The 12840-nt window shown below is 40.7% G+C and overlaps 1 protein-coding gene across 2 annotated transcripts in view; it reads right to left on the bottom strand.

Annotated features, from left to right (window-relative positions):
- The window catches only part of ASCC1 (activating signal cointegrator 1 complex subunit 1), a 111671-nt gene that overhangs the window by 13447 nt on the left and 85384 nt on the right, over positions 1–12840 (bottom strand). The window lies entirely within an intron of this gene.

The following is a 12840-nucleotide window of genomic DNA, read 5'->3' on the forward strand; positions in this document are numbered from 1 at the left end:
TTTGAGCTCTGATTACGATCATCACTCACTGACTATAACCATTAATCCATCATCATAGGAACCAAAGAGCAGAGTTTCCTTTAAAGAAAAAAATGAAAAGGTTTAGTAGGAACTGTGACAACTTACAGCCTCTGCAGTCATCATCTGGTCTCACAGGGCTGTAGTATTTTTAAAGACTGGAATAGGGACACTGCCTTCAGAATAAACAGACTGGAATAGGAACACCTACTTCAGAATAAAAGACAGAGTGGCCGGCAGGTACTTATTTTCCTAGAATCATCTCCAAATACAGCCCTAACTCTGCCCAAAATGCCACTTTTAATGTCTGAAACCACAAACTGCAGTGAATCAAGTGGTGAGAGGGCCAATAATAATAGCTAATAATAGCCAATACAGAGAGGACATGATGTACTTCCAGAAGGCCTGGGACACCGCAGCCCCAGGCAGCAAGGTGAAGGCCAGTCTGTGGGAGGAGGTCCCGATAACATCAGTGCCTGCATCAGGACCGCGGCAAGAAGTCTGTGAATCAGTGGAGTAGCTCTTCTACCATCGGCACGTCACTCCTGCTTCTGCACACATCCGTTAAAGGGGCACCAAGAGCCGGCACGTCACCAGAGCACAAGTCCCATCTCCAGTGACCGAAAGGGCTCCTTACACGGAATGGGAACGTGAACGTGAACGTGAGAGTCCTTCGTTCACTCTGCTCTCCCGGACCACCTGCCTGTCTTAGCCGCAGTGAGCATGAGGGATGTTAACAGCATGACCCGAGGAGGCACCAGGCAGAAGCCAGCCAGACACAGCCAGGGAATAAAGGCTTCAAAACTTCCCTCAAATCATCACTCAGGGTTGCACTTTTGGATGTTTGGCCTGAGCCTCACTGCTGACATAAGGATTATCAAGTTTAGTTTAAGACTCTGCTGGTAAGGCCAAATGACCTATTAGAGAGTGAATTAAAACAGCTACACACAAACAGGATGCCAGGCAGTTCTGCTGAGCACCTCAATACTCAAAATGCCAAGGGACTTCCCCTCCCTGCAGGGCTGTTCAATTTTAAAAAGCAGCAGGAAAAAAATGCGGGGTGGAGGTAGAAGGAAGGAAGAGCGAGGAGGCCATGCTGCCAGGGCTGCAGAGTCTGGACCAACCCTGCACACAAAAGCACGCTCTGCCCTGGTTCCACAGCAGCAGGTAGAATTACCATCAGAGATGGGCAGCTGGGAGTTCGTTCGGCTACAAAATCTATTCCAGAGAAGGCGTTGCCTCAGGGCATGGGTATTACTGCCTCAGCAGGGCAAAACTGCCGCTGGTGGCTCCTGGTGGCTTCTGGCTAGCAGAGGCTCTTCCAGGCCCCCGGGAGGTGGCTTTTCAGAACGAATGTAGCTAATATTTCTGCAGATAAATTCTTGCCCTCGGAAGAAGGCCTCTTCACGGTCACTCAAATATGTCACCTCTCTTATTTTCAGTTTGGTAATCATCCCTCAGATATTATTTGTAATTATCCCTCAAACAAACAAATGCAACAGAAGAGAAGTGTTTGATCTCTGTATTATATATCAGACAGGAGGCGCAAGTCGGCAGAAAGAAATCCCTGAAAGGGAGCACGGGGGACAGCAGCAGAGATGGTTTCTTCTTGGCCTGCGTGTCTCTAGGCAAGTGGCGTTAGGGAGGCTGGGCATAAAGGGGCTGACTCCTGTGCCGAGCAACACATTCAGAAAAAGAACAACGTGAGAGGGGAGAAAACAAGGTAATCAGGCTCCGTCCACTCTGTTCCAACTTTTCCAACGTGAGAGCAGCATCCAGAAGCTGAGCGAATCAGATGGCCCTCAGCAACATCAGACGGTGGCAAGAGTATAAATACGTACAAATAACAGTTGCCCAAATAATAGCTGAGGTTGTAGTGGTTCCCGGGAAGATGAGAGAGAGGTTGCCACATGTTATCCTGGACTTTCAACCAAGTCATCTTATTACACAGGGAGGCATGAAATACTTCGTCCTCTGGCAGAACCACAGCCCCAGCAGCACCAATGCGGCATTATGTATTATGACACACACTTAGTTGTCCGTAACTCAGTTCAGACGGCCTCCTTCCCCTCTGCAAAGGGCTATACCTCAAATAAGCAAAAGGCCTTGGAAGCCCTGCCACACTTCAGGAGTTAGGAGAACAAGACCTCTATAATTTAAGAAAATGGTGTCAATGTTTTAATCCACAACTGAGAGGGTCAACTCTGAATTGGTGTTTTGGCTGATTTACATCCTGTGTTTTCACTTTTAACTTGTAATAATGTTCACATTTGAGCATGAATTGGAAAACTGTTTCATCCTTGGGATATGGGAAAGAGGACATTGTTTCTTAATTAGTCATCAACTTAATATGTTTCCTGGCATAGTGGACTTCACTCTTGTTTCTTTGATCTGTTCGCACCAGTGTCCTTTAACATTTGGAATAACACTTAGGTATTGTTGGCACCAAGCCACCCAATCTAACATGGTCTTTAAACAATAGGCTGCTCCAGAGAAGACAGTGCCCTGTCACAATCTCTGGGTACAGATTTATATTTGGCTACTGGCTTGTCTACACTGTAGCTAAAAACACAATGGAGTATATATACGCACTGGGACATTATTCATTCTTAAAAAGAAATAAAATCCTGACACATGCTACAACATTGAGGAAGCCTGAAGACATGTAACTGAAATAAGCCAGAAACCTGAGCCTGGGTGGCTCAGTCAGTTATGTGTCCGACTCTGGCTCAGGTCATGATCTTGCGGTTTGTGAGTTCAAGCCCCGCATCGGGCTCTGTGCTGACAGCTGAGAGCCTGGAGTCTGCTTCAGACTGTGTTTCCCTCTCTCTCTGTCCCTCCCTTGCTCATGCTTTCTCTTTCTCTCTCTCTCTCTCTCTCTCTCTCTGTCAAAAATAAATAAACATTAAAAAAAAAGCCAGAAACAAAAGGGCAAAATATTGTATGATTCCTCTTATATGAGACACCTACAGTAATCAAATCCATAGAGCCAGAAAGTAGAATGGTGGGTACCAGGGAAAGAGGGGAGGAGAAGATGAGTACTTCCTGTTTAATAGGTACAGAGTTTCAACTGGGATGATAAAAAAGTTCTGGAGATGGATGGTAGTGGTGGTTGCACCATGTGAATTGCACTTAATGCCACTAAATTATACACTAAAATTGGTTAAAATGGGAAATCTCCTATCATGTATGTTGTACCACAACTTAAAAAAACCACAACGGGACACTTGGGTCGCTTAGCCAGTTAAGCGTCCAACTTCGGCTCAGGTCACGATCTCTCAGTTCACGAGTTCAAGCTCCACCTCAGGCTTGCTGCTGTCAGCACAGAGCCCACTTCAGATCCTCTGTCTCCCTCTCTCTCTGCCCCTCCCCAGTTTGTGCTCTCTCTCAAAAAAAATAAATAAACATTTAAAAAAACAACAACTACAATGGACCCCAAATGAACTATAACACAACTCACTAAGTTTGTGATATATACCCCAAGTGATATGACTGGATCCCTAGAAATGAGTACATAAAAGAGATTACTATTTCCCACAATGAAAACAAGCACCCTGTTCAAAGAGTTCACAGGAATGTAATTAGAGGGACAAAAGACAATTATTTATTCTCCCTCCCCCAATACACCGAGCGTCTAGCTTAGTGTTTTATATTTAGTAGGTATTCAAGAGGATATTTTCTACTGTCATTGTCTTTGCCAAACCATGGCCTAGATCTTGTCATTGTGCAGTTAGACCCTTCCAAACCCATCATTCCCTGCCTGAGCCAAGACAACACATACAAGTATTCCAGCACCAGTGCAAAGATGAATAACCAATAAGCATAAATTCAAGAGAGTAAAATACCATGTACGAACAGACAGCAACAGACCAGAGAAGGTGCATTTTTCTAGAATGGATGTTGGCTTTGTCGAAAATCAGCCAAATGCTTCTCTTCCAGTTTCATTTCAATGATGGTTTCACCTCACTGACAATCTTGTCTTTGCTTGCCCCCATTAATGATTTAAGACTTCGCTTTCCCAGCAAAGTGATACATAAACAAAGGCAGAGGAAAAGTTATGGTAAAATACTACTTAGGACAAGACATTGTCCCAAAATATGCATCTTCCCCATCCCCTGGCTCCCACCCCAACCCAACAGCCTAAAATAAGACTATGTAAAACTAAACTAAAGCATTCCAAATTGCACTTTTCTTTGACCTCTGATGCCTGAAAAAACTGTCCCATCACCTGTCAGAAGTATTTCATTTCTTTTCAAGTACAGTATGTTATTTCTATTACTAGTAAAATATCAAAAAGCCTCTAATGATTTCCTGCAATCTCCCATTTTCATGAGTTTTGTTTTCAACCGTCAAGAACAGGAGCACCTGGGTGGCTCAGTCAGTTAAGCCTCTGACTCTTGATCTTGGCTCAGGTCATAATCTCACACGTCAGTGAGTTCGAGCCCTACATTGGGCTCTGCACTAATGGCCCAGGGCCTGCTTGGGATTCTGTCTCTCCTTCTCTCTGCCCCTCCCCTGCTTGTGCTCTCTCTCTCTCTAAAAATAAATAAATGTTAAAAAAAAAAATGAATGAAGGCAGAGCCATATTTTATCACTAACTGCAAAATAATAGTGGCTGTATTTTGGCAAGATGTCTTGTCCCAGGCTTGTTCTTAAACTCCAATTTTTCTGATATTCATGCTACTTATAAAATCAGCACAATTTACTTACAAGTGCAATGCACTTTATTTTTCATTCAATAATTTTTATTAAAATATTCTGTAATAAGGCATAAATAAAACTGTTAAAGAAATCATTGTTTGTCTTTCAAGTTAATGAATGTATACCACAGAGAAATATAAAATTAGTTTTGGATGTATTCTGAAATAAAAGGAGGTTAAGTGTAAATTCAAGTTCATTATGATCTGTATCAGCTGAATCTTGCTATATGGAGTACTAAAGTTGCAATCAAATTTAATTGAAAAATGAATTTCACTTATTAACAGAAGATTACGAGTATGAGCTATAGGTATATTTAATTTGGGACTCTCTTTTTCTTGAATTTAGTAAACTCATTTTTTTAAGTGTTTATTTTTGAGAGAGAGAGAGAGAGAAAGAATGAGAATGAGCAGGGGAAGGGCAGAGAGAGAGGGACACAGAGGATCTGAAGCAGGCTCCACGCTGACAGTAGTGAGCCCCATGTGGGGCTTGAACTTACGAATCGAGAGATCATGACTTGAGCCAAAGTTGGATGCTCAACTGACTGAGCCACACAGATGCCCCTAGTAAACTCATTTTAAAAAAGAAACAAACATTTGTTAGAAAATATTCAAGTAGACAGAAATTCAATAGGATTGACTGTTAACTAAATATGACATAGTTAGTATATCTTGAGGGTCTATTAAATATGAGCATCACGTCTAATCATAAAGCAGGAAGTTGTGTTGGGTGGAATAAAAGAAAATTAAACTAAACTCTAACCACGTAGGTGTCAGCAAAGTTTTTCCATAAAAGGCAAGGTGCCCATATGGTGTCCGTCACAACTACTCAACTCTGGCACTGTGGCACAAAAGCAGTCAGTGCATAAACAAATGAGGATGGTTGTGTTCCAATAGAAATTTTAGTTATGGACCCTGACATCTGAATTTTATATAATTTTTACATGTCCTCAAGTATTGCTCTTCTTCTGATTTTTTTTTTCAACCGTTAAAAAATATAAAAAACATTCACAGTTTGAGGGCCATGTGCAAAACAGGTGGCAGGACATATTTGGCCCTCGGACTGCAGTTTGCTGGCCCCTGCTCTGAGCGTTTACAATCTCATGTATGGGGTAAAACTATCTCCCTTGGCAAACAAAAACTCTTTTTCGTCTCCTCTTCTAAAATCTGATTCCTGTAAAAAAAACAGTTTTAGTCAGTCCAGAAAAGCTTCCTGAGTGGTTGCCAGGGACAGGAACATTGCTCAACACTGGGGAGCACATGACAGGTCTCTGCACAATCAAAGTAAGGAGAGGGGGAAGAGCGTCATCAACCATTAGGGAGGATGTAGTATCTGTACGTGAAGAATGAGTAGAATTTGCACAAAACAAGACTGCAGTTAAGAGAAAAACATAGATAAGGACAAAACCTTAGAAGGTAGCCCTACAAGGCAGTGAATGTTTAAAAAAAAAAAAAAAAAAAAAGTAGATTCACTGGCACAGTAGACACCAGGAGAGCCAATTGCCACTGAAGCCAAGAGAAGAGAACATTTGAAGGAGAAAAGCGCTTAATACTCTCAATGTGGTTACTGGAAAAAAGTAAAAGTGGGTCAAGGCACTGAACAAATAGGGACTACTGGTGACCTTTACAGTGCTGTTTCAGTTCAACAATAGAGGTGAGAGATAGGTTTCAGGGAATTACATAGGGAAAACTTTGAAAGGGATGACAGCAGGGAGAATGAAATGAAATGGAACTCTCATTTCTTAAAACAAAAGCATTCTAGGGGCTCCTGGGTGGCTTGGTCGGTTAAGCGCCCGACTTCGGCTCAGGTCATGATCTCACGGTCTGTGGGTTCAGGCCCTGCGTCGGGCTCTGTGCTGACAGCTCAGAGCCTGGAGCCTGTTTCAGATTCTGTGTCTCCCTCTCTCTCTGCCCCTCCCCTGTTCACGCTCTGTCTCTCTCTGTCTCAAAAATAAATCAACGTTAAAAAAAAAAAATTTAAAAAAACAAAACAAAAGCATTCTAATGAAAGATGCCACTACCTTCCTAGTAGCTTGTTCTAATATGAAACATTCTAATCAGAAAATTGCTCCTTATGTTAAATTTTTATGCCCTTTGAAATCAAATGGCCCAATTTTTGCAGTAAGATCAACAATTAATAAAAGCTGCATCTATTCTAAACACTGAAACAAAACACAGCTAAGATTTCAACTCTTCTCGAAGGTGGTTATTAAAAATACAGCAAATGGCTAGTGTCCTATTCCCCTCCTATGTGCACGTCTGTCTTTCCTACATTTAGAAATTTTTATTCTGACAGTTTCAGAGCAAAGTTATAAGAATAATAAAAAGACTTCCTGGATACCTTTTATCCTCCTTTTTTTTTTTGTATCATCTACTTTAAGAAAAGCATTCTTTAGCTGAATTTTCTGTTTTGTTTTTTTGTTCTTTGTAATGTAGCTATTGCCAACAAATTTCAGTCATTCAGTTTAATAACTGTTGGGGCCCAAGTAGTTTAGTTAAGTAAGGCTGTCCGTTTTGTTGTCCATGATGCAGTCACAGGTTGTAGGAAAGAAAAGTACAATATAAGCTCACTTCACAAAACTCCTGTTTGGAATTCACGTGTCTTTCATCAGCTCTGCTCCATTTGCACTCTTCTCTCCTGGGACTTGGGACTAGATGCACGTTGGATCTTCTCGCTCTATCCTACAGGTCTCTTATCCTCTCAGCTCTAATTTTTACCTTTCCCTCTGTCCATGCAACGTTCTGGAGGATTTCTTCCGACCTTCCAGTTCACTGCATCTCTTTCTCTCTGTCTACGTTACTGCTGAGCTCCTAATTTCAATTACTGCATTTTCCAGCTCTAGCATTTCTATTTGGTTTAAAAAACTGCTACGTCACTTTGCTTTTGTAACAGTTCCCAATTACCTGATAACATTTTAAGCTTGGCTTTTATTCCTTTGAACACAGGAAGCACAGTTGTTTTTAGTCTGAGTCTGATGACTCCAGCATGTCGTGTCTGAGTTTTGGATGTCTGTTTGCTTACAGAGAGTGGTCTCCTCAGATGCCTCGCTATCTCTGTGTACTGGCCATTTTGGGGGGGGAAAGTTCCTTGGAGGGATGTTAGTAGGTGGAGGGTGATGAAACTGTCTTCTGGAGAGGATTTTTCTTTGCAACTCCCAAGTGCCTGGGGGCAACACCAGAGTAGAGCCTCCTTCATCCAAGTTCAAGAACAGTCTCTCTATTGTCTCCTTTTAGAATCTTTTTTTTTTTTTTATTTTTTAACTTTTGTGTGTGTGTGTGTGAAGTGGGGAAGGGGCAGAGAGAGGGAGACAGAGGACCCGAAGCAGGCTCCACTCTGTGAGCACAGAGCCTGATGTGGGGCTCGAACTCGTAACTATGAGATCATGACCTGAGCTGAAATCAAGAGTCGGCCACCTAACGGACCTAGCCATCCAGGAGCTCCCTCCTTTTAGAATCTTAATTTTTGCACTGTCTGAGGATCCTCTGTGTCATATTTTCCCCCTCATATTTTCTCTCTCTTCACCTTTGCCATTTTCTTAACTCTATCTTCCAATCCTTAATTGAATATGTGTGTGTGTGTGTGTGTGTGTGTGTGTGTGTGTGTGTGTGTAATTTCCACGGATTCTCTTATTCTCTAAATGACCTTTTCCACATCTTAACTTGACGAGTCAAATTCTTCAGAAAGTTGTATGTTTGCTCCTCTAACATGTTTCCTACTTCACATGATTATCACGAATAATGTGACTGTTTTCAATGCTATGGACAAAACTATTACAAACTATCTGTGTGTCCAAGGGAACTGAACTTAGTATCAATAGTGTATAAGCATAAATAGCTTAGAGAGGAAGTGATGTCTGTTTAGTGATTTTACTGACCTAAATAAAATTAAATTTTCAAGTCACAGAAAAAAAAAAAAGTCAAGTCACAGAGACAGCAGTTAGTAAAAACACCACCATACTTACGGTGGTAATGAGAGAGAAGAACTTTAAGCCACGTTCAATTTGCTGTTATTTATCCTGATATAATAGTGCAGTGGAACAAGTAGTGATAGACTCTCAAGGAAAGTCTTTCTGAAAGAGCAGTTTTGAAGAAAAAAATTCTAAACAGTCATGTGACTAAGAAGTAATTTTCAATCACAGTATATAATATGGCTGAATACTGAGCTGGATAATGAAAGACACAATGTTTTCTTCCTTAGAAATAATAGTTTCTAAATATTAGTCTTTCTTTGTAGTCATTAATATATATAAAATTTAAGGACGTTCCTTAAGAACGTTCCATGCCCAGTCTACGGCCATACCACCCTGAACGCGCCCGATCTCGTCTGATCTCGGAAGCTAAGCAGGGCTGGGCCTGGTTAGTACTTGGATGGAAGAACGTTCCATGCCCAACGTGGGGCTCGAACTCATAACCCTGAGATTAAGAGTTGCATCATGCTCCACCAACTGAGCCAGCCAGGTGCCCCTTGTATCTTTTTTTTTTTTTTTTTTAATTTCTACATAGTTCCCAGTCTCACATCTCTTCCCTAGAAAAAACAAAAATGAATTCAACTTTTCAATAGTCCTCTAATACTTTGAAACAAAGTAATCATTCAAAACAAGAATGTTCACTGAGAGTGTTTAAGAATTTAATTGTGCATTTGTTACCTAAGGAGAAACTAAAGAGTTGGCCAGGGAAGGACATGGGGGATATGTTCTACTTTTTGACCTTGTTAGTAGTTACACTGTTCATGATTATTTGTTAAATGTATATGTATGTTTCATTCACTGTTCTATGTATATGTTTTACCAAAAAAAGATAAAATGTTTTTAAACAGCTTCCTTAAGTAAATTAAATAAAGCTCTCATTTAAATTTATTTATTCTAACTGTCCTTTTTTAAAAAGAGGTTAAGGGACAGAGATGGAACAAAAGCAAAAATGAATGGAATATTTGAGTTACTCTCATTTACACCTTTCAAGAAAAGCTTCAATGATGCTAAACAGATTTAAAACATATTTTCAAAAATAAAACCACTTTTCAAGTAAAATATTAAAAACCAATATGGCTATTTTTGAGAGAGAGAGAGACAGAGAGAGAGAGAGAGAGAGAATGAATGAATGAATGAATGAATGAATATGGGAAAAGAGAGAGTCTTAAGCAGGCTCCATGCCCATCATGGAGCCCTGATGGAGGGCTCGATCTCATGGTCCTGAGATCACGACCTGAGCTGAAATCAAGAGTTGGATGCTTAACCTCCTGAACCAATAGTTACTTTAATGACACCAATTCCCTCTTTCTCTAAAGATTCCTATATATAAAATGGAAAGGCACAAATTCATCTCCTTTTTACTTGGTTTATATTTTCCAGGATTTTCAAGTGTCTGAAGAAATGGCACTGTGATGATGTCCTTTGATTCTGGACCTATAGAACTTTCTTTCTATTCTTTTCCAAATACTGTGTCAACTGTGCCTTTATTTGTACGGCATCACCTCCTCTACTAAGTACAACCTAGGGCTCTAATATCTCCTCCTCTTCACTGCAGTCAGAAGCTATGCTTTCGAACAGTTAATACTGTACTCCTGTTCAATCTGCTGAGAGCACAGTCTTGGAATAATGATTCTACTGCTTAATGTAGGTTCACAAGCCCCCCAAACAGACTGCTATTAAGACCACTTCTCTCTCTGGGGCTGGCAGTTTCTGACTGTTCCACTTGCGAGGGAGCAGTTATTTCTGGCAGTATAGTATGTCTTTAGGTCAGCATGATTTCTCCAATTACAAGTTTATCACTGCCTTATAGATAAACAAATAGCATCTTTGTTCCTATCTCTTAGATTAGAAATAGAAACTGTCTGAGGGGACATTACCCTGTGAATTTGGCCTCGGTCATCTTCATGAGTACATGCTCCTTTCAGAGCTATCTGTCCGTCTTCATAAAAACCCATCACAACTACATATGCTCCTTTTCTAATCTGAAAACCACAGGAGAATGATTCTTTTACTTGTCAGTTCTTTCAAAGTCCTTCTTCAGGTAAAATTCTTATTTTAGTTATGAATAACCCAATACTGGTCTATTACAGCTGCAACAACTCTCAAAAGAGCCGTACAAAAGAAAAATGTGGCTTCTACCTCCAGAAGACATTAAAGACTTTTTTCTTTCTTATTAAGGCACCCAGAACGCATAATATTACATCAGGCCAAAAGGACCAATTCCCTTCATGGAGGAGAAGAGCAGTTGGCTGTTACTTATTAAATTCTCAGAGCAACGTGCGATGGCTTGCTTTCTCCTTTTGTTTCTCTTTGAATAGTAGATGAAGCTGATTTTTTTCCAAGGCTGCTTCTCACCACCCGCATTCCTGATCCTTGACCTAAGCAGCTGTTAATATGCTACACACATATGCTTGGGCTCCTGAACCACCAGTGCAGTTAATCTTTCGGTTTTCTCCACGTTAGTTCCTATCTTGTTAGTGAAATTGAAGTTTTTTTTCTTTCTAAATGTAATCATTTTATCTGATACAAAAACTACATATACAATTCACTGGTTTTTTGGAATCTTTTTTGTCCCCAAAGGTGTCGGGGCCCATGGATTCTTATGTTCTAATTGAGAAAGGCATGTTCATTTATGGAAATTCCAAAAGGTGGGCTACCATAGCTACTTCTGCGTTTAGGGGTGGGTAATCGTTGGAGGCCACATATTACCTTTATTCTCAAAGAAAAGTGAATTCCTTTGATTGAATATAGGTGAAAGATGATATTTTCTGCAGCTAGTGATTAGAAAGTAAAATATTAGTGTATCAAAAGACACTTTGTTCTAACTATCTGTGTTCAAAGGAACTTCTCCATACTCGTAACCCGCCCCCACCATTTTATATTATAATTGCCTATTAACAGTCTGTACCCCTCAAAGACAGGAAGCTCCTGGAAGACAGGGATTGTATCATAATGACTGTTTTATCTGCAGGGCACATGGTCTGGCAGATGGTATACAGCCAATAAGTATTTCTGCTGGTGTTGGTGTTACATTCAATTCAACGTCTAATTCTTAATTAGCCACAGTTTTAGACTAACTGGCATACACCATTGCCCCAACATTTATGAAACAACTTCTAATCAGACATTATTACAGTTCAAACAGATACGCCAAACTGCAAAAACCTAATGATATCTACCTAAACACTGAGCTTCTTTATGAGAGGCAGCAGAGACGATGCTAACTTGTGATTTGAATCTTTTTGCTCTGATCGGTAACCTTTGGCCAGCCACTTTAATTATGTTGGATCTTGTGCCCTTAGAAATTAAAGTGGGAAACTGGATTAAGTAGTCTCTAAGTCCCTAGCTGAGCCCAGCTTTGAGACTGTGATGAGGCACCAACCAGTTAGGGTACTACTAACATAGCAAGCCCTTGTTAACACTAGAGGGAGCTGCACCCATGCCATCACTGGGGTGGACAGGAAGATTTCAAGGCAAAGCATCTTTAAATTGGAAGATGGACTTTTCAGAAAGAGAGGAATTAAGTATTAGGTGAGACACCCATACTGTTCATACAGCCACTGCACAGGCTTTCTGCCATGACCTCCCTCTTGCTGATGTCAAAGTGCCTCACACTTGACTTTGATCAGTATACCTTCTGAGCTCTAATTCGGATTCCAAAAGAACCAAGACAGCTTGAGTCATTCCTACAGATTTCTTTCCCCATTCAGTCTACTTTTCTTTCTTAATCAAACTAACAACAATGACAAAAAAAAGCAAAATAACTAATGCTATTATTGGAAAAGGCCCAGAAAATGAGATAGAGGAAGAAAAAGATTCATATCACACTGAAGATGTGGCCTGGGAAAATCAGTAAATGGCTGCGGAATTCATTAGCACCTTGCCACTCAAACCAAAGCTACCATAGCTACTTTGAAAACAAGAAAAGTACTCAGAAAGAGGAAAGATATCAAGGAAAGAAGGAATCGACACAGCTCTATAAACTGTAGAAGCCTAAATGCCTGCCTACGAGTGGATGCAGTCATTGCCTTGTTGGGTTCTGTGGTATGAAGTCTGCAGGTGCTGAAGTGAGGTCATGAATTAGAGGTAACTGGATCACATTAGGCATCTGGCAAGAAAAGTGCCAAGTGACCAGATATGGCAATGGAGGATGAGGT

The sequence above is a fragment of the Prionailurus bengalensis genome, chromosome D2 (genome assembly GCF_016509475.1).
Source record: "Prionailurus bengalensis isolate Pbe53 chromosome D2, Fcat_Pben_1.1_paternal_pri, whole genome shotgun sequence".
NCBI lineage: Eukaryota > Metazoa > Chordata > Mammalia > Carnivora > Felidae > Prionailurus > Prionailurus bengalensis.